The sequence below is a fragment of the Acinonyx jubatus genome, chromosome C2 (genome assembly GCF_027475565.1).
Source record: "Acinonyx jubatus isolate Ajub_Pintada_27869175 chromosome C2, VMU_Ajub_asm_v1.0, whole genome shotgun sequence".
NCBI classification, from domain to species: Eukaryota; Metazoa; Chordata; class Mammalia; order Carnivora; family Felidae; genus Acinonyx; species Acinonyx jubatus.
This window is the reverse complement of record NC_069384.1, coordinates 23,237,778-23,261,541: the sequence shown is the minus strand read 5'-3', so window position 1 is coordinate 23,261,541 and position 23,764 is coordinate 23,237,778. Positions and strand designations below refer to the sequence as shown.

The window sequence follows — 23,764 nt, the reverse complement described above, 5'->3', positions numbered from 1 at the left end:
TTAGAATTTCTTGTAAGATATGTCTCCAAGCAATGAATTCTGTTTTCATTTATCTGGAAATGTCTTCATTTACCATAATTTTGGAAAATTACTTATAATTAGTGTAAGATAGATAACAGAATCTCAACTGACGGTTTTTTGTTTTGGTTTTTTCGTTCATCTATTTGAATATGTTCTGTTACTTCTTTTTTTTCCTCCAAGTTGTTATATTTAAGTTTCAGTTACTTACCATACAGTGTAATATTAGTTTCAGGTGTAGAATTTAGTGATTCATCTTTTATAAACAACACCCAGTGCTTATCACAAGTGCCCTCCTTAATGTCCATCACCTATTTAATCCATCCCCTGCCCACCTCCCCTCTAGTAACCATCAAATTGTTCTCTATAGTTAAGTCTGTGTCTTGGTTTGTCTCTCTTTTTCCCCCCATGTTCATTTGTTTTGTTCCTTAAATTCCACCTATGAGTGAAATCATATAGTACTTGTCTTTCCCTGACTGACTTATTTAGCTTAGCATAATACTCTCTAGTTCCATCCATGTCATTGCAAATGGCAAGATTTCATTCTTTTTGATGACTGCATAATATTCCATTATATATATATATATATGTAATATATATATATATATGTAATATATATATATACACATGCACACGTATATACGTATACATATATCATTGTTTTATATTTCATTCTGATGTCACTTGCTTTCACCCTGAAGAATTTCCTTTAGAATTTCTTCTAAGATATGTCTCTAAGTAATGTTTATGTATATGTATATATATATATGTATATATAAGAGACATATCTTACAGGAGATTCTAAAGGAATTCTTCAAGGTGAAAGCAAATGACATCAGAATGAAATATAAAACAATGAGTTCTGTTAAGGGTAATTATATAGGTAATTACAAAATATATAATTGCATTTCTTCTCTTTTTTCTTTACTGATGTAAAAAAACAATTTTCTAGAACAGTATTATGTAATTGTACTGTTGGACCTATAACATAATAAAATACACACACACACACACACACACACACACACACACACACACCCCGTATCTTCTATATCCAATATCCATTCATCAGTCAAAGGACATTTGGGCTCTTTTCATAATTTGGCTATTGTTGATAATGCTTCCATAAATATTGATGTGCATGTGTCCCTTCGAATTAGTATTTTTGTATCATTGTATAAGTACCTAATAGTGCAGTTGCTGGATCAGAATGTAGTTCTGTTTTTAGTTTCTTGAGGAACCTCCATACTGTTCTCCGGAGTGACTGCACCAGTTGGCATTTCCAACAATAGTGTAAGACGGTTCTCTTTTCTCCACATCCTTACCAACACCTGTTGTTTCCTGTGTTGTTACTTTTAGCCTTTCTGACTGGTGTGAGGTGATGTCTCCTTGTAGTTTTGATTTGTATTTCTGTGAGGATGAGTGATGTTGAATATCTTTTCATGTGTCTATTAGCAATCTGTATATTTTCTTTAGAAAAATGTCTGTTCATGTCTTCTGCCCATTTTTAACTGGATTATTGGGGGGAGTGGTGTTGAATTTTTAAATTCTTTATATATTTTGGATACTACTCTTTGTGACATATGTCATTTGCAAATATCTTCTCCCATTATGTAGGCTGCCTTTTAGTTTTGTTGATTATTTCTTTGCTGTGCAGAAGCTTTTTATCTTGATGAGGTCCAAATAGTTCATTTTTGCTTTTGTTTCCGTTGCTTCCAGAGACATGTCTAATTGCTACAGCCAATGTCAAAAAGGTTTCTACCTGTGTTGTTCTCTAGAATTTTGATGGTTTCCAGTATCACATTTACATCTTTAATCTATTTTGAATTTATTTTTATGTACGGTATAAGAAAGTGGTCCAGTTTCATTCTTCTGCATGTTGGTGTTCAGTTTTCCCAGTATCATCTGTTGAAGAGACTGTCTTATTTCCACTGCATATTCCTCCCTGCTTTGTTGAAGATTAACTGGCCATATAATTGTGGCTTCATTTCTGAGTTTTCTATTCCATTGCATGGATCTATGTGTCTGTCTTTGTGCCAGTACCCTACTGTCTTGACCACTACAACTTTGTGTCATAACTTGGAGTCCAGAATCGTGATGCTTTTTCTTTTTCAAGATTACTTTGGCTATTTGGAGTCTTGTGTGGTTCCATACAAATTTTTAGATTGTTTGTTCCAGCTCTGTCAAAAATGCTGGTGGCATTTGGACAGGGATTGCATTAAATGTGTAGATTGCTTCGGGTAACAGACATTTTAACAATATGTCTTCTTCCAATCCATCAGTATGGGATGTTTTTCTATTTCCTTGTGTCATCCTCAATTTTTTTCATCAGTGTTTTATAGTTTTCAAAGTACAGATTTTTTACCCTTTGGTTAGGTTTATTGCTATGTATCTTATGGTTTTTGGTGCAGTTGTAAGTTGGATTGTCTAATTGCTTCTTGGAATTTGTTGTTTTTGATGATAAGTCAGTTCATTTCTTATTGAGCTCCCATATAAATAATGACTAGTTTTTTTCTTGCTGTTTTCAAGATTTTATATTTGCTTTTAACTTTTCTAAAATTATTTTTTAAGTTTATTTATTTATTTTAAGAGCGAGAGAGAAAGACATAGCAAGAGCAGGGAAGGGGCAGAGAGAGAGGGAGAGAGAGAGAGAATCCCAAGCAAGCTCCATGCTGTCAGCAATGTAGGGCTCAAACTCACGAACCATGAGATCGTGACCTGAGTGGAAACCAAGAGTTGGACTGTTAACTGACTGAGCCACCCAGACACCCCTCCTTTCCTCTTAATATTTTAACTATTATGCCCTTGAGTGTATAACTTTTTGTGTTTTTCTTCTATAGAGTGCACTGAGCTTCCTCAGTGAATCAGTGAGCACATTGACCTTTTCATCAGATCTGGAAAGGTTTCAGTCAGTATTTCCTCAAATATTTCTTTTTCTTTTTGTCTCTCTTCTTTTTCTGGTCCAGTTTCACGTATGTTTTCCAGTTACTAGGGTCTCACATTTCCTTTAAACATTATAATTTTTTCATCATTCTTTCTTCTATTAGTTCCTCATAATGTCTATTTATCTTTCTTAAAATTTATCTTATTCTTTTTTCCTCTAGTTGGAAATGATTGTTAAGTTTCTCATAAGTGTTTCATTTTGGTCATCATGGTTTTCAACTGAAGAATTTCCATTCTGATATTTGTAATAATTTAAATATCTTCATTGATACTCTATTTGATAATATTTATATTTCCCTTTAAAAATAAAAGCAGTTTTGGAACCTGTTCATGACAGCTACTTTGAAATCTTTCATTCTGATACACCATCTGGTGTATCTCTGTCCCTCATAGGAATGACACTCTGCCCCTCGTAGGCAGTTTCTGTCGCTGCTTTCTTTTCTCTATATGTGTCATACTTTCTGTTGTGGTTTATTTGCATGACTTGTAATTTTTTTGGTGAAAAGAAGACAGTCTAGATAGTATAGTGTAGCAACTGTCAGTACAAATTCCACCTTCCCAGAGGTTGTTTTGTGGTTGTTTCTTAGTCATTTTTTTGTGTAGTGATTTTGCAAAACCAATTCTGTGAAATCACTTTTTGCTCCATTTTGAAGCCTGTGATGTCCCTTTTGAGATCATTTTTCTTGCTTTTATCTTTTTAGTCAGCCTACCTGTGGGTCTTCCCTGAGTTGGTAGAAGCTGCATTTTACAAAGGTTTTACTTAAGTCCTTTTAGTCATTTAGATGATCCCATTTCCTGTTAGATATGTGTGGCTTATTTTGCCCCCAGTTTCAGCCACAGATCATTAGCTTGGAGGTATCCCCTCTGGTCACCCTGAAGAAAGGTTTAGGCTTGAGCATGCACTCAATCTTCTAAACTGCAAGGGATAGGGTGAACTTGCATTTCACTCTGAATTTTTTAATTAACTTATGAGAATAGTTCGATCATTCAGTAATAGTTTGGTCAGAGGTTTTGTTTGCATCCTGTGTTTCTAAGTCTGTTCATGGCTTGGGGATGCTTTCAAATCTACCCCACATCCTGCTCAGATTGTTTGTGACTGAGTTCAACCCAATGCATGTACACAAGCCACCCAATTCCCAGAGTTGATGATTATCCCCAAAGGTCTATTCTTGGCTCTCTCTCCTTTCAGTTCTCTCTATTAAGCCTCTGGCTGTTCTACCATTTTGCTTATATCATTAACCTATCATCTTTCTCTACAACAAGATCTCTATTTTTTTTTGACACCACTAGGCATGAAGGCCTCCATTCTTTGACCCAATTATAATCAACTCCCTCAAGCAGAACTTTTGCTGGAATGACATCCTGTCTCTATTCGTTGACATTGGGTAGGTGTGGCAACCATTGGTTTTCTCAGCTTGCTCCCTCTTCTTGTAACATGAACCTCTGCCTTAAAAGTGAGTCAAGGCAGAGGTATTAGGGGCCCTAGTATCCTTGGTTTGATATGCTTGGGTAAGAATTTCCACCATGTAAGTGTAATGTCAGGGGAATGAAGACTTAGTCTTATCAAATGTGCACCTGCACGGAATAGAGTCTCTGCAACAGGGAGCTGGGACAGTAAGTGAGACATTCAGGCAGCATGCCCCTCCTAGGTTGAAACCACAATCCCAGAATTATAACTTGGAGGAGGAACCCATCTTCTTGGTATGACCTGCCTGCAATAAGATGCCCTGTATAGAGCTCTGGCACATGTTGCTAGAGAGTAGTGGTAAGGGATGAGGTTGTGGCTCAAGGGCCATAGATTCTTGCCATTCTTTGAAGGGATTTATTATATTTTCTTGAATGGCCATTCCTCTATTTATATCGTTTTTTAGGACAACTTCCAGAGTCTCTATTTTTAAAATTTACTGTTATTACTATTATTATTTTTATTCATCTCATCATGCCCCATATTTCAAGAGTGGTAACTATCTCCTTCATCCAGTTCTGATCCCTTCAAGGTTGGAACCATGTCTTCTCATTATATCCCACTATGCCTCGTACAGAGCTTTTTTCATAGACAATGCCTAAAATGTCTGCTGAACTGAGTTGTCCAGAATTAACCAGGCCATGCGTCATTACTGACACAAAACTGTGCTCAGGGTGAAGAGAAGAGAATGAGAGATAGTAGAGAAATGCCATGGAAAAGATAACATTGGAACTGAGCCTTGCGGAAGGTTAAGATTTGACAGGTGGAAAGGAAAAGAAGGGGCAAAGCAGGCAAGAGTCTGAGCATGAGCAAGTCCTGCCATTTCCGGTGATTTCAGACTCTTCAGAATCTTTAAATGACTTTAAAAATTCATGAATTAATTTGTTGTTTGCTAAAGAGAGCGTCTGCTGAGCTCCTTATTCCAACATTCTGGAAACCTCTTGTTCCTCTTAGTCTAGTTTAGTCTTTTTTTTTTAATGCATATTAAAGTAAACTAAATATTTCCCACTACGTACATCCAAACGAAATTTAAATACTAGGCTCAGATAAGTATTAACCATTTTTTGGTTTTGTTTTGTTTTAGCTCACATAGGTGTATAGTGAGTTTTTTTTTAAGTTTATTTTGAGAGAGAGAAAACACGAGTGGGGGGGTGGAGGGAGAGAGAGAGAAAGAGAGAATCCCAAGCAAAGCCCCATGTGGGCTTCAAACCCACGAAACTGTGAGATCATGACCTGAGCCTAAACCAACAGTTGGAGGCTTCACCAACTAAGCCACCTAGGTGCCCCTGCAGTGAGATGTTTTCAAAGTTGTGCAGACTCTGGTAAGTTTTTTCTGTTTATGCAATTGCATATGGCATTGCAGAATATTTCACATATCTCACTATCATTCCCTAAATGTAGGTAGCACCATTCCAATCATTGTGGCTATTAAAACTCCTTCACCAACTTCCAAAATACATATATTTTTATAAGAATGTGGGCATACTATGCATACGTTCTCTGATTTGTGTGTCTCTGACTACAATATATCTTTGAGGGAATTCAGTGCCAATGCATGTTGATCTACCTCATTCTTTTAAATCATTATTTGCTTACAGTATTATGGATGTATTCTGTTTTTCTATTCTAAAACTAACATTTGGTTGACCACTTCAAATTTTCCAAATATATTTGATTTTATTGACTCTTTTTATATAGGATTATTTTTTAAGTTTTTTATTTATTTTGAGAGAGAAAGTGTGAGCAGGGGAGGGACAGAGAGAGAGAGAGAGAGAAAGAGAGAGAATCCCAAGCAGTCTCTGCACTGTCAGCACAGAGCTTGATGTGGGGGTTGAACTCACAAACTGTGAGATCATGATCTGAGCCAAAATCAAGAATCAGACACTTAACTGACTGAGCCACACATGTGCCTCGATTTTATTGGCTCTCATTTAAAGATTTTTAAAGTTATTCGCTATCTGACTAGTGACTAATATTCACAGATCAAATAAAATTTATTTTAAAAATGCACAGTACATTTTATCTTAAATTTTACTTTCCATAAGCCTGGTTTCTTTTAATTTCACAACCTGCTAAGGTTCTGTTATTGTATTTTAAGAGGGGGAAATCGAAGATCGAAGAGGATGAGAAATTTTAAATGATTAGACGAGATTGAGAGAGATAAATGCAGCATTATTCAAAACAGCTAAGTTATAGAAACAACCAAAGTTCCATCAGTGGATGAGCAGATAAAGGCGTAGTATCTATACACGCTGGAATATATTTCCACCATTAGAAAGAAGGAAATCTTGCCATAGGTGACAACATGGGTGGAGCCTTACGCTGCATTATGCTAAGTGAAATAAGCCAGAGAGAGAAAGACAAATATTGCGTGGTATCCCTTAAAAGTGGAATCTAAAATAAATAAATAAATAAAATCCAACTCCTAGAAACAAAGTGGAAAGTGGTTGCCAAGGGCTGGGGAGTGTAGTAAAAGAGTACAAACTTTTAACTCTAAGATAAATGAGGTCTGTAAAACATGGTGACTATCACTGATATCACTGTACTATATAAGTGAAATTTGCTAATAGAATAGATCTTAGATGTTCTTACACACATACATATAAACATACATGCATACAAACATACATACATATATACATACGGTGATGGATATGTTAATTAAGTGCACGAGTAATATCCTTTGGCAACGCATATGTACATAAAATCACCATGATGTACACTGTAAATGTGTTATGATTTTGTCAGTTATACCTCAATAAAGCTGAGGTTTGTTTTTAAGAGTCACAGGTAAATTTGAAACCAGGATTTGTGCCTCTTCCTGTGCACCCTACAGCCTCACCACACTCCTGTAGTTTCTTCTGAATTAACCACTTCATGCTTCTATCAATAATCTTGGGTTCTAGTCTTTTAAAATATTTCTGCCTTCATCCAACTCTCCTGAATAGGAACTCGTGTGTAAATTGAAATGTCTCTTCCAACGAAAGCCTGTAAGCAGCTAAATTGTTCAGAAATTGGGGAGATGTCTGTTCCCTTGCCTACAAGATCTTGTTCCATTTATCAATAGCAATTGTTTAGATCAAAGCTGAGGGACACATGAAATTCACTGTGAAGTCTGCAAACTGCAGAACATGTGGCATTTATTTCTTCAGTTTGTTTTGGCACAAAACCTTGAAATGTGCCCTTGTATTCTGAACACATTTCTAACAGGCATTCTTGCTTTCCATGTGTGTTTAATGTCAAAGAATAAACAAGGACAATTTCCTTGAAGACATACTCCGATTGTTTGGGAAACATCAAAAATATTAACAATTCTTGTAATGAGTAACAAATTGTGCATTGTTCTTTTAAACACAAGCATTTTCTGACAAAGAATTTGCCAGATCTCCATTAGGTGTGCAGCGCCTGTATTTTCTCTACGTTAGTATTGTGCATGTAGTCTTTTCATTATCGCATATGAATTACCTTATATCTAAAAATGCTCCCCCAAAAAACAGACCAGCAAATTATATAAAAGGATCAGAAGACGGGGCGCCTGGGTGGCGCAGTCGGTTAAGCGTCCGACTTCAGCCAGGTCACGATCTCGCGGTCCGTGAGTTCGAGCCCCGCGTCAGGCTCTGGGCTGATGGCTCGGAGCCTGGAGCCTGTTTCCGATTCTGTGTCTCCCTCTCTCTGTGCCCCTCCCCCGTTCATGCTCTGTCTCTCTCTGTCCCAAAAATAAATAAACGTTGGAAAAAAAATTAAAAAAAAAAAAAAAGAAAAGGATCAGAAGAGAAAACAAATCGTCATTGCCTGGAAATTTTATTTCCCCCAAATCTCATCTTTGAGAGTCTACAAATTCTTTTTTCCCAGATTAAATTTGGTTTTGGATGTAAACACCAGAATGATAATTACAGCATGGTTGTCCAAACTGAGACTCTGTCATAGGTATAATCTTTTTTCTTTCTGTTTTAGTAATAAGCCCTTATCTAAAATACGCATTCCTCAAAGAAAATGAAGGAGGTAAGGTGGCATGATTTGACTTTGTTTGTTTTCCATTTAATAATCAAGAGTCCGTTCTGGTTGCATGCTTCATATAAAACTAGAACAAAGCTCATTTGACTCCCCAATCCTTTACACTTCCAGAAGCCAGTTTATCCTCAAATTTCTTGACTATGTCCATAAAATTTAGCTCTGTAAACTTAACAATACTTTAGAAGTGGAGGAATCTGAAGAGCACATGACTAGACTGATATTTTATCAGAATAAAAACAAACCCTGTCATTTATAGGACAATATTTTGGGCTCTTTAGCCTGAGTGCTAACTTAAAAAATTTGATACCCACTTTAGCAGGACATTAAATTATAGAAACAAAATGGTCAAAGTATGCCATGAACATATTTCATAAGTTTATTCAGATATTTGGAAAATTGTCTTCCTTGACACACTAGATTCTTAAATTTCAGCTTTATTGAGGTATAATTGACAGTTTCAGCACAAAAGAGAAAATTCCTTTGTGTACTTCATCCATGAATCTGTGTATCTGACCGGTAGTAATAATAAATAATTATAAGTTATGCTAAGTTATCTAAAAATGAATGCAAATTGGGGCACCTGGCTGGCTCACTTGGTTAAGCATCTGACTCTTGACTTTGGCTCAGGTCATGATACCTCTATCTCAAAATAAATATACTTAAACAAATGAAGGCAAATTAAGAACCACTGACTGGCATATTAATATAAGTGACTTATTAATATGTGTGTGTGTGTGTGTGTGTGTTGTATGAAACTACTGAATACTCAACTATATCATAATCAATTTATTTCACACTGCATTACATAAGTTCTAATTATAACCTCTATTACCTTTCTATAAACTCATTTTCTACATGAAAATTACTCAGATCATCAAGATGTCATTATGTTCCTTAGGATAAGCATCATTAGCCTTTACTAACTTATATTTTAAACTGATTTATGATCCATGTTATTACTTACTCTTAACAAACTTTATAAACTATTATATGGTTAAATAATGCTTTTTACTTAGCAAATAAACAGAATTTTATTTTAATGTTTATTTATTTTTGAGAGAGAAGAGAGAGGGACAGAGCGTGAATAGGAGAGGGGCAGAGAGAGAGAGGGAGACACGGAATCCAAAGCAGGCTCCAGGCTTTGAGCTGTCAGCACAGAACTCAATACAGGGCTCGAACTCACGAACCACGAGATCATGATCTGGGTCAAAGTGGGATGCTTAATTAACTGAGCCACCCAGGCACCTGCAGAATTTTATTTTAAAAAGAAGAAATTAAGCAAAGTGTTTTTCTGCAGGCATCTGTTCTTTCATCATTGTGGAAATTAAAATTTTGATTCTTCAAATAGTAATTTTAAGTTAAATATAGTTCTTACATGTTAAATTGACTGCACATGGAAGAATAGTATCCTTAAATTTTTTATTTTATTTATTTTATTTTATGTTATTTTATTTTTAGTTTATTTTATTTATTTTTGAGAGAGAGAGAGAGAGAACACAAGCGAGGGAGAGGCAGAGACAGGGAGCCACAGAATACAAAGCAGGCTCCAGGCTCTGAGCTGTCAGCCCAAAGCCCGATGGGGACCTTGAACCCACCAGCCATGAGATCGTGAGCCAAGCCGAAGTTGGAAGCTTAACCGACTGAGCCCATCCAGGTGCCCCTTAAATATTTTAAATATAATTATACTTAAATAAAACTTGGCTATGTTAAATAACTTGTTCAAAAGATTGCATGTATGGGAATTAAACTGAATTTTGAAGCAAACCTTTGTTTCAAAACGTGAACATTTGTTTTGATCTAAACCCCCAAAAAAGTAGTAAGTGTGTATTAAAAAATGTAAAACATCCATAGTACATCAATGTTGAGTGAGAGTCCCTAAGTGTAATCTTTCATATAGTTATCTTAGTTTATAAGACATTCACCAGCTTAAATTGAACTTAGAAATTTGTAAGAAAAGTTAATTGCTGTATGCCTAAGTGTCTGTGTTGAGTGTGTATATTTGTGTGTGTGAGTGTGTGTATGCATGTGTGGGCATTCATGTGTGTGTGAGAGACAGAGTTAAGTAAGTGCTTATTCCAAGTGAGAATACATAACTTTCTCTTTCTGTTTCTACTGGCTAGATAATACTCTATTGTCTGAATTTCTATATAATAAAACAATTTAATCTTCAAAAACTAGAGAGCATTAACTAAAAAATACATGATTAAAAACAAATGACAGGGGCATGTGGGTGGCTCAGTCGGTGAAGCATCCAACTCTTGATTTCAGCTCAGGTCATGATCTCATGGTTCCTGAGTTCAAGCCCCATATCAGGCTCTACACTGACAGTGCAGAGTCTGCTTGGGATTCTCTCTCTCTCTCTCTCTCTCTCTCTCTCTCCCCCTCCCTCTCTCAAAATAAATAAATAAACTTTAAAAAAAAAACAAAGAGAAAATTTTGTAAGTGTTTGTATGGCAGAGCAAATATGCTACAGGGTTTTTACTATAGTACAAATGGATGTTAGATGAACTACAGGACACATCTTTTGAATTCCTTTTTATGCTCAAAATCATTTCAGAGATGTCATTTCAGGGATTAAAAAACCCATATATAAGCAGCTGATACTGAAAAGGGAGCTCTCATCATTGATGGGGTATGGGTAGCAAATACTAATACCATTGCATAATGCAGGTTTGAGCCTATGTAATGATCCAAGCTGCTAGAGATAAATCAAGCCCTTATCAATTCAGAACCAAATAAGGAACAATGCTTAATTGCTCAAGTGCTGTAGACTGTATTTCTCTCACATAAAAGGCAGTGGTGAATATCCCAATGTTGGCAGAATTTCTCTGCTCCAGAAAATTATCAGGAACATCCAGAAACAGATTAGCATTAACTCAGTGTGTGACTTCCAGCCCCAGGTCTGTGGTCTAATTCTGTAAGAGCTATATTTGTCTATGTGATTGGTAAAAGTGATAAATAGATTATCAGTTAAGGTATACCTTTATACCAGTCAAGGGTATTTAAATTAACAATATGTACCAATATTTGATATGTGCATACAGTACTTTGATGAAGTAATTCTACTTATGAAAATTTCACCTGGTGGAAAATCATTTAGATGTGTACAAACGTGTGAACAGTTATGTGGTCTACTATTGGTTATAATAATAAAAATATACGTTTAAAAATTCTTAGGTGAGGGGCACCTGGGTGGCTCAATAGGTTAAGCGACTGACTCTTGATTTCAGCTCCAGTCACGATCTCACAGTTACGTGAGTATGGGCCCCGCATTGGGCTCTGTGCTGACAGCATGGAGCCTGCTTGGGATTTTATCCCTCTCCCTCTGCCCCTTCCCTGCTCGCTCTCTGTCTCTCTTTCAAAATAAATAAATAAACATTAAGAAAATAAAAAAAAAAAAATTAGGTGTTCGTAGTGATTTAAAATAGCTTTAATTTTCAGATTATCTCCAATAAACATGACAGAATGCAGGAGAGATTTTTGAAAAGTAGTTTTAAGAAACAGATAATTTAAAATTTATAAATTGGAAATAGAGATTGTTTTAATTCCACTCTTCCTAATGTTGAAAAGCCAAAACTCAAAGGATCTAATAATGCAAAATATTGCATATTTTGCCTGTATGCATATTATTTATATTATGCATATGATGTATATTTATAACTAAGTCTTATTTACTAGAAATCTGGCCAAATGAAAAAATAATGAGTAGTGTTAGAGAAGGAGGTGTGGGCTTATAGAAACACTTATCTCAATTTGAATCCCTCCTCTACCATCTGTGTAATTTTCAGCAAGTAATTGATTTTCCCTAACTTTCAATTCTATCACTTGAAAATCAGCCTAGTGAAGATTTCATTTGTGTAATCATGGCTATTAAATAAGGCCATATTTGTGTAGTACTCAATACAATGCTAAGAAGTAAGTGTTCAAGGATGGTAATTTTATTGTTGTTTTTCATTATTATTATTGTTGTTGTTGTTGATTTGTGTATTTGTTAAAGGGATCTCTGAAGTCATCTAACCTAGTAATTGTGCACGTGTCCCTTTTATACAGATCAACCAGGCTCTGCTAAGGGAAACACTATGTTTTAAGAAGTCCCATTATCTATAAACATTATAATTTTATATAATTGTTACTATACTAAGTATATACATGGGTATATGCCAACAAAATTGATAACTTTAGTTATTTTAATATTTACTCAAAATTATCGGGGCGCCTGGGTGGCTCAGTCGGTTAAGCGTCTGACTTCGGCTCAGGTCGTGATCTCATGGTCCGTGAGTTCGAGCCCCGTGTCGGGCTCTGTGCTGACATCTCAGAGCCTGGAGCCTACTTCCGATTCTGTGTCTCCCTCTCTCTCTGCCCCTCTCCCACTCATGCTCTGTCTCTCTCTGCCTCAGAAATAAATACACATTAAAAAAAATTTAATATTTACTCAAAATTCTCATGAGCTTGCCTAATAATGCATAAGCAAATAATTTTACATTTAAGCAATTTTATCATTTCGAACAAGTTAAAAGATAGTTATGATATATAATATAGTCAGTTGATGGGAAAGTGTAAAGTTATGGATTTTCTTTGGAAACCAATTAAATAGCACATATTTTGAAGATGGAAGGCTCATACATTGCGGAACAAGGCCAACGTTTGTGCCATTCTTGAGAAATAATATTTAATAGTTGGGAAGATGGCAGAGGCGTGCCACACCATGTTTCCATTAAGTAAGGCTATTTTTTTAAATGCGAGTTTGCTTATTAGCATGTTAAATCACACTGGGGGGAAGAGGGAAATAATGATTTTGAAGCAGTAACAGCTCAGCCATCTTTAAGGAAAGCATTCATATTGAAGAAATCTTTGATTTTTGGTTTTTTTGTTGTTGTTTTTTAAATATAGAGCTGCTAGATTGCTTCCTTTTTGCATATAGCTGGAATATAATTAAAATAGATAATTTGAGAAAGTAATTACCGAGTTCTTGTTTCAGTCCTTGCACATTCATTAAGGATTATATATAAACCCAAATTAGCCTAAAAAGTATAGTAGATGACAGCCCAAAAGCTATCTTGAGTTATAATATTAAGAACAGTCATCTTTTCTCATAAATATCTGTGTTTCATTTGAAACTATGCAAAGTTATATTAATTTGTATAATCAAGGTTTTAAAATACTGCAGCATAATAAATGACAAACTAGAAGAACAATCTGAATTTTTATTTTATATTTATTTTAAATATATATTTATATATATAAATATATAAATATATTTGTTCCATCTTGCTTACATTTTCACATCTTAAGTCTTTTGTTAAGTCATTATTATTTTAATAAGCTAAACTGTATGCAAACTGATACCTTTTCTACCTTCGCCTGTTCAAAATATGTGTCATAGGCAGTTTCTTTTTTATTAACCAAAAGAGAGAAAATGACATTATGTGTGAAGTTACTGCATTGCGGCCACTGGCTCACCATGAGTAAACTCAAAATAGGTTAATTGAATAGGATTTCAATTCAGAACACAAGTGTGAATGTCTAGCACTAGCAGATATATAAAGCCCTGAACTTGATTACAGTGTGAATTGCATGAGTTTATTCAGTGTTCATAGTCTTTCCAGTTTCACCCTTTATTCTCAGCATTGATTCCTGCTTAGGTATCCAATGTCCATTAGTCAATGGAAAATTTATTTTTTCAACTGAAAGTTATCTTCGATAGAAAAGTGAAAATGACATTGAAATTGAACAGGATGTTAAAAGTAATAAAAATAGGATTTACTTTTTTCAGACACAGTTTATTATATTACAAAATTAGACTATTGATAAGATATCTTGAACAGTTTTGTGTTGCAGGAGAAGCAGATATTTATCAAAATCTATGAATTAAGGTACACAGAAATATGTCTTAAAATTTTTCCTTATTAAAAAAAAACCTTTCCTTATTAACTTATTTCAGGTTTTTATCTGTTTTGCCAAGTATTAACCCACAATAATCTTTGGGTTAATCATTCAGGAGACAAAATGCAAAGAAAAGTTTTGAAAGACATTTTTTGATAAGAAGCAGGTAAGAGACTTGCTATACAAGATATCAGGACGTTCTACAGCCATGGGAACCAAGAGAGTGTGCACAGGAACAAATAGAAAAAAGGAGTCAAAAAGACTGCCTTATATGAATATCTAATGTATGATGAGGTTAGCATTTCATATTGCTGAGGAAATCATAAACTCTTCATAAGTGGTACTCGGAAAGTAAGTTTAGCTACCAGATAGGAAAAAAAATAGTATCAGTTTCAATTGTTGATGAGATATGGAACAGCAGATACACTCTTAAGGACAAATTGGTACTGCTATTGAGAAAATCAATTTGGCATTACATTATCTTATAAAGTTGAACTTGTACAATCCTTATGATCCAGCAATCACACTTCCAGGAATATAGTCTCATACACCAGAAGCCATGCACCATCAGTATTATTCATAATAGAACAACAACAAATGTATCTGTAAGATAGATATTGACTTAAGTATGGTCATACAACCCAAAAGTAAACAACATATTATTTGGGATATTTACCTAAGAGACAGAAGAGTAATGTTAAGCAAGGCATTGAATAACAGTAGATTCTACTAAAAGGCAAAAGGAGCACAAAAGTGAATCAAGATTCACTTAATGTTTCTTTAAGGAAATTGGGCAGGACAGAAGCATTTATTTCTTCACATTGTGTGTTTATAGGTTACATTCAGTCTTTGGTGAACATAAAAGCAAATAGAAATTAAAATGCCATGAGAACAAGGGTAGCACCTGTTTTGAAAGCTAAAAAAAGAAAAGTCATATAAAAATTTTTTTAATTTGTTTAATGTTTTATTTATTTTTGAGACAGAGAGAAACAGAGTGCGAGCAGGGGAAGGGCAGAGAGAGACACACACACACAATCTGAAGCAGGCTCCAGGCTCTGAGCTGACAGCACCAAACCCGATGCGGGGCTCAAACTCACGAACCGTGAGATCATGACCTGAGCTGAAGTTGATGCTTAACCAACTGAGCCACCCAGGTGCCCAAAAAGTCATATAAAATTTTTAATTTAAGGAAACATTTAAGATGATGGATAAAAGGAAGAAATCTAAATTATTTTATGTACAAAATATTATTATAATTTTATTCCAATAACCAAATTTAATTTCTGAAATGAATAACAGGTACTTGAGTATATGTTCACAGTTTAAGATGATTATTGAAGTAATTATATCCAAGAACTTAAAAAAGCCACTCAGCATCCTGCATTAATTTAGAAAAGAAAGAGACAAAATGGAAGCCATGGTTATTGTGAAACATTGTTTTTTCCTCCCAACCAGTCGATAAAGAAGCACCCTCTCAATTAGGAGGACAGTGTCTCAGTTCTGCAACCTTCACGATGGTCTCCACCACTTGACCTTATTTCCAGAAAGAGGAGAGAACAGATGCTCATTTGTGACAGGCTGTTCTTTTTTAAACTACAAAAGTTATTAGCTAATTTATTTATTAGAAATAATACATGCTTATCAGAGTTTACCTATTACATATCAGTTTATATGTTTTGATATATATTTACCAAATACATGATTATATGCACTAGATGTGGAGGCAGTTTTCTTAGTGAAATAGAATTAAAAGCAAATCTTATGTGTCTAGTATATAATTAACAAATCATTGTATAATAGGAATTTTAAGTTTAAGAAAAGGATTTCTGTTAAGGCATAATGCATTAATGTTTATTCATCGTTTCCTAATTATATATAATATATAATATAATAATATTAATATATATTAATTACATATAAATATAGAGAGAGAAGATATAGATAGATATAGATAAATATGGATATATAGAGAAAGGTGTTAAAGGAGTTGAAGTGAATTATTGTTATACTGTCTTATATTAATGCTTATTGCCACTCACAAATTAATAGCCTAATTTTATTCAGGTACCACTATTTAACATTTGTATATGATCATAATAGAAATACTGGGTTTAATTATTCATTTTCTATGTCAAAGAGTACACAATAATTCAAGAAACAATATGAAAAAAGAAAAAACATTATTAAACTCTAACAAAGATAATATTAATTACACAAAACTCATATAAGAAGTTAATCAAATAAGGAAGTATTGTACTAGAGATTTAACAGGTAATCTGTAATATAAGCCTACATTAATTTATAAATAAACATAGATACATATATTTTAAAAGATAATCAGAGAGATATTTTATTCTTTATCTGAAGGGAAATTAGGACAAGTACATAATGCGCCATTAAATTTAGGATTTTATCATTTTATACTTGAGTGTCGTAAAAATGACCTGGGTTTCATATTATTTTTCATAGAATAGAGATTTAAAGAATGACATTTCAGTGGAAAACCTCTTGTCTATACAATCCAAAGAGTAATGCATCATGGTAAGTGGAAGATTCAAATAAGTCTGGCATTGCCCTTTCCTTCTTTCCAGTTCACATTATAATGACATCAACTTCTAGTTTGTTCTAGATGGAGGAAAGCGTAGTGGCTTATTTCTGACAGACTATTCTCTTAAACTACAAAGAATATGAGTTGATTAATTTATTAGGAGTGATACTGGATCTGGAGTTTTCTTTCCCCATTAGTTAATATAGTATAGCGGGTATTTGTCTATGAATATGATATATATACTTGAATATAGACTATCTTTTCTGCTAAAGTAAAAAAAAATGTTTTTATTTTAGAGAGAGGAAGAAAGCAAGTGGGAGAGAGAGGCAGAGAGGCAGAGAGAGAGAGAGAGGAAATTTTAAGTAGGCTCCACACATGGCACCTGACTTGGGGCTGAATCCCAGTGCCCTGGAATCATGACCAGAACTGAAATCAAGTTCAAGATTCAATCAACTGAGGTGTCCCTCTGCTAAAGGAAAATTTAAATAATTATCTGGTATTAGAACATTGGGCAAGGGGAAGTTTAATTTAAGGAAAGGATTTTTTTTTGAGGCATAGTGCATTGTTTCCCTTTCAGTTTTCCCTAAATACAGTAAAATATGTATTTATAGGGATGAAGTGAGTTGAACTGTGTATTAATCCCTGTAAAATTCAGAGAAGAAATAAAACAGGCTATATCAGGTTAGACTTGAACTCAACCTTAAAAAATGAATGGAAGATTCAGTATTGGAAGGCAATGGAGAAAACGCTGCTGAAAATGAAGCCAAAGACATAGAAAAGAGGACTAATTCAAGAGAATGAAGAGAAAAATGTCCACCTAAGTAAAATCAAAAGTTTCTGTATTTCATTTTGTCTAAAAATAGTTTTAGAGCACCACCTCTTGGGAGACAATTCTCTACAGGTTCCTTATGTTTCCGGACATCTTGCTAGCAAAAGCACTGACAGCTTTTGTTCCAGACCATATTTTCAGGGCTGTGTACAGAGTTTACCACCCAGAAAGATAGAGATGGTGTCTTCCTCTAGAGCAATGAGATTTGTTTGCTAGCCACAATAATAAGGTTTATGATCCCTCTGGGGCAAAGCTTTGGCTGCTTTGATTGTATCACCTGATAAAAGATTGACATTTTATGAAATTGGAGTTCTTCAGATGGGAGCAAAAATACTTCCTGTGTTACATCCATGGTGGTCCATCCGAATCATTGCCATGAGATCTGGGAAGCATTGGGAACCAGAACAACATGAAGCTCGTTGTACCATTTTTGCTGTAAGTAAAAACAAAAACAAAAACGAACAAATAAAACACTTGTCTCTTATGCAAGGATCTTCTGTTAGCTTGAAAGGAGAATAAGTCTCAGCCCCTTTACAGTTCTGGACACCTACTATGTGCTAGGCATTTTTTTAGGTATTGGAGACCATAACTGAACATAACAGACAATGATTTCCACCCTATCAGAGCTTACATTCTAGAGATGCAAAATTCTAAAGGAGTTAGGGTAATATTTCCATAAAGAGGTGCATGTGAAAATGTTACAATGATGAGGGATTTCTTCTCCGTAGTTAAGAGTATGTTTCTTGATTTGCCCCTTTCTCTATTTTTTCCCTTTTGCTCATTTGTTTTTCTAAAAATTCCACATATGAGTGAAGTCACATGGTGGTTGTCTTTATCTGATTGACTTATTTAGCTTAGTATAATACTCTCTAGTTCCATCCATGTCATTGCAAATGACAAGATTTCATTCCTTTTTATGGCTGAGTAATATTCCATTGAATATATATGCCACATCTTTTTTTATCCCTTCATTAGTCTGTGGAAACTTGGGCTGCTTCCATAATTTGGCTATTGTTGATGTTATTTAATAGAGGATAATAATATGTATTGTAAGACTGGAGTATATAACTAATGGATTCGTACATATTTTGTATCCAACTAGGAGCTCATTAATGATGTGTATTTTAAAATTATTAATAACAGTGAACATAGAGGCAAAGTCATTTAATCAGTTGTGATTCAGGTGTGGTTTGGCTATACCTATAGCATTTATTATAAAAAGGGGGTTAATAAGAAATTAGAAAAAAAAATTGTTACACGGAAGTTAACAGAATCAGTAAAAAATGATAGAGTAGCCATGAAGTCAGAACTATGGTCTTGGAAATTACTAATCTGGATATTGATAACATAAATGAAGGGAAAAATTTTTATGAATAGGCTTTACTTTTGTTTTAGGCAACCTGAGTTTGGGAATGATAGTAAGACTTCCAAGTTACAGGGCTCATGAGGCACTCAAAAATTTAGCCCCATAATTTAGAAAGAAATATGAATGCAAAACAAGTTTTAGGATCATGCCTAGAGAGTTGATTTCTAAAGCTGTGAGAATTCATAAGCTCTCAAGGATGATACAAAAATTAATGCCCAAATGGCCAAAAACCTAATATTGAATCACCCTCACTTTCAGAGAATGTAGAAAATAATCCACCGAAAAGAATTGGAAAGGAGAAAGAAAATCAGGAGGATGAGGGGATTCCAAAATAGTTCAGGGGCCTAAATACCAAGACAGATAAGAACATCAGCAAGGAGAGAGTGACCACATTTTACATAGAGACAAAATAATATTAACACTGGAGGAGAAATTATAGGTGACCTTCAATTTTGTAAGAGCAAAGGCCATAGAATTCATAAAACAAAGTAGTTTTAAAATAACTTATTTTTAATGTTTTATGAAATTGTGAAGTTAGTTTTAACAAAAGTTATGTTGACATATTACCTCTGATTCATTTTTTGACTGACAATTTTATCACATAGGAAATGTTTCATTTATAAAAAACATCATATAAGTAAATCTCTTAATATGCATAATATAACCTCAACATTAAAATTAGTATATTATTACTATATTATAGTACCTAGCTATAGTTTTCTTTATTTTCAAGAAGTTTTTTCTATATGGAGTTCTCAGGGATATTCCTTAGTTTCTCTTAGTTATATTAACAAATGGATGAAACTATGAAATGATTCACCATGAGCAAAGGGATATGGCATCAGAAGAGCAAGAAAAGTTCTTCAGTATTTTTCTTTCATTTTTTATTTCATTAACTTGCTTGTTGCTTTAGGAAAGAAAATGTGTTTCCATCTTACTTTTTCAATTTGTGATATAAGAATAATAATAATAATACTTGCTACAAACTTATCTAAAATGGTATAATTGATTTCTAAGCAAATTTAAAAACAGAGAGAGGAAGAATATAATTTAAAGTTTGTTTCAAGAGTGCTAAATAGTTTGGAGGATTCTTTTTATTATATTACTTGCTTTAGCTACATCATTTCATTATATGTAATAGTAATATGAGAAATATGTATTTCTCAAAAAAAAATATACGAACTCCTAAACCTCCGTCTTTCTAACCTATGTCTGTCTAGGTTGATGAATAACCACTGAGTTCATTAGAAATTACTGATGTGTGCAAAATAGTTTGACACCTTCATATATTTAACTTTTTAAAGTATTTTAAATGCTATTAAATTTGATGCCACTCTTCTGTGCCTATCATCTTCTGCATCATCTTAAATAAAAATTAATGCACAATGTTTTGCTAGAATGCTAGTTTTTGCAACCTCCTGGTAACATTTTAGTAGACTGTTACACACTCAATGTTGAAGAGAGTAAAGCAAAAGGTTATAGATTATTTACTGTGATTTATCCAACCCCTGTGATATCATAAGCATGGAAACCCTTAGCCATCTCTGTTTCACTACTTTTTAATTTTAATTTTCATAGTTTTTGTGAGAAATGATTATGTGCGGACAGGAGAATGAGTACCAAGAAAACTTAGAGTAACTCATTCTGCAGCTATATTCAAGGCAAAGGAGACAAAAAAAGATTGACATATAAATAGTACCACCTACAATTTATAATTTAGAATAAAATTTCAAACTTTTGATCCTAATGATTCAGGACATAAAGTCTTGCCACATGGAATCAATAAGAAATATCCTACCTGAATTTTATTTCTGTGCAAATGAACATCTTATATATTCTTATAACTAAAGCAATAGATTCAAGCGTGTGATACCACTTAGGGTAATTGTAATAGGCTACCATTTATTGACAGTCAGCTATATTCTAAGCACTATAGTAGTGTATAGTTTTTCATTTGATTCTCAAAATACCTCTATATTCTGGGAATTATTTCACCCATGTTGAAATGAAAAGGAAGAAGGAAGGGATAGAAGGAAAGAAGGAAGGAGCAGACTTAGCAGCATTGAAAAGAATGATATAATTGCAATATAATCCATTTTATGAATTCAAAATACGATAGCAGTAGTTTTTTATGTTATGTTGTTTAAAATATCACTGTTTATTATTATTACAAAATAATCAAATAGCCATTTATAGTTTCTTTTAAGAAAAATATCGGTCCTTCTTATTCAGTCCCCAACAATTTATTTGGACAAATTTGATTCTTTAATAAAATTAGACCATTTTATCTTGCTCATGTAAATGATAAATAAATTTTATCTCTCTGATCACTTTACCTGATATTAGCCTCATTTTAATTGACACTTGAACTATTTTTCAGTGTTTCTCCTTTATTTACATTTCTCCCCTTCTACTTAGCAAATTTAACTGCATGCAGGTATTTTTTTATGATAACATTTGGTATTAGGTGAACTGTATTATTGGAATTAATAAAGTTAACCTTATTCCTTCTATATAAAATAATGTTAGCCTTTCAAATAGGAACTGGAATGATTGGTGATAAAGTCAGAAAATAACCATATGTTTTCTGATTTTGATCTTTTACAATTCAATTTTATAAATATGCATTTAATTTCTAAGTCAAAAAGTTAAAAGGGATAGTTACATAGTGAAGATTTTTTGGCAGTGAAAGTTTGTGAGAAATTAAAACTATGGATTAAAATGCACGAGTAAAGGCAGAGAATCACTTTTTTCCACTAAGTTTGGAGTCAACTGAGAAAAAACAAAGAATTAGCAGATGTATAACTAACATATGATTCTGTTTCGTTTAACTGATAAAAGAAGGAACTCATTCGAGATTAAAAAGATGTTTTCATAACTTCTTACTGTTCTTGGAATTGCGCATGCAAAGGAATGCATAAAACTGTAGAATAGATATTATCGATCCATCTGTCTTCTGCGATTTTGGAGTATGTGTGGACTGGGGGCAGGGGGCAGGGAGATAGAGGGCAGACAGTAAACAAAATGTCTCCCATGGCTGCACTTAGTTGAGACATTTGGATGAAGACTCCGACCCCTACCAGGTAGCTCATCCTACTTCCAAAGAAATATTAAGGAGTGGTGAGTGGTGGGAACAGCCAAGATGATTTACGGAAAATCCCTTTTCAGGGATGAAAACAGAATACTTAAGTAGTGGACCACCCAATGCACTTTTAGGTTTGTGTCTTTGTTTTTTGGTTTTTTTTTTTCAAACTTCAATCCAAATGTACAACATGTAAAGTCTAATTTTCCTTTCAGAATGCCAAAGAGTGATGACTATAAATCTTCCTGGTTAGCATTTTTTTTAATGTTTATTTATTTTTGAGAGAGAAAGAGAGAGACGGAGCATGAGTGGGAGAGGGGCAGAAAGACAGGGAGACACAGAATCCGAAGAAGGCTCTAGGCTCTGAGCTGTCAGCACAGACCCCGATACAGGGCTCGAACTCATGAGCCATGATATCATGACCTGAGCTGAAGTCAGATGCTTAAACGACTAAGCCACCAAGGCGCCCTATATTTTGAAGGTGGTATACACTGTTTCCTTCACTTTTGTCAATAATATACTCAAGATGTAGCTGGCAAATATAAATTAGCTTCTGTTTGAACTGAGACAACCCAAAGGACAATAAGTGATCTCATTTTCATTTCATTAAGATAATATTGATAATGATCAATATAGTAAGCTAAGTTGATACTGAAATATCGCTCCATGTCACTCACCCATGAAAGCCAATTCACGGTGATTTCTCTAGCCTATAGATCAAAACTCATCTTTTCTGCATCACTGCTATCACAAAAACCCATGTACTGAATTATGAAATTTCTATTCCATTTAATTGTTATTTGATTGTCTATTTATGTTTGATATCCCCAACTTCTAAATTTTTTATAACCTTTGAAAATAATAGTAACATGTAAACAATATATATTCAATAAATATTTGGTAATCTGATTTGCAGATATTTTTGTTTTATAATTAACTAAGTGGAACATTTCATCCTCTGCTTGAATTGAGAAATCCAAAGAGGGGCGCCTGGGTGGCTCAGTCGGTTAAGCGGCCGACTTTGGCTCAGGTCATGATCTCCCGGTCCGTGAGTTCGAGCCCCGCGTCAGGCTCTGTGCTGACAGCTCAGAGCCTGGAGCCTGTTTCAGATTCTGTGTCTCCCTCTCTCTGACCCTCCCCCGTTCATGCTCTGTCTCTCTCTGTCTCAAAAATAAATAAACGTTAAAAAAAAAAAAAAAGAAATCCCAAAGAATATCAGGAATAGAATGGTAGGTGGATGTGAAATACCTCTATGTTTCCTACTGTATTTGCATAAATTGCTATTCCCTTTGGATTTCAACCTACTATATAATTTCTTTATAGCACTACCTCATCTGATCATGGTATTTGGCAATATTGATACAATATCAACAGTTTGTTGTGTAATGAAGCCAAGTGAAATATATATTGTGTAGAAAAACATTGAGGTAAGTGTTTTTGCCGATAATATGCTTTATTTTCAAGGTAGTTCCATTTTATTTTAGGCTCTGAGTCAAGATTTTTTTCCTATTTCTGAATCTGATTCTACCTTCCATTATATAAATAGATCTTAATCACTGTGAATAAACTAGTGAAAAAACTATTAACAAATCCCGCCCTCGTTTTTACTCTCTCAG

At 34.1% G+C, this 23,764-nt stretch overlaps 1 long non-coding RNA gene across 1 annotated transcript; it reads left to right on the top strand.

Annotated features, from left to right (window-relative positions):
* The first annotated feature begins 16,443 nt into the window (after positions 1-16,443).
* Positions 16,444-23,129, top strand: LOC128315052 (uncharacterized). Its single transcript, XR_008297417.1, has 3 exons — positions 16,444-16,864; positions 18,011-18,135; positions 23,065-23,129. It is a non-coding gene; the product is annotated as an uncharacterized LOC128315052 (long non-coding RNA).
* The last annotated feature ends 635 nt before the right edge of the window (positions 23,130-23,764 follow it).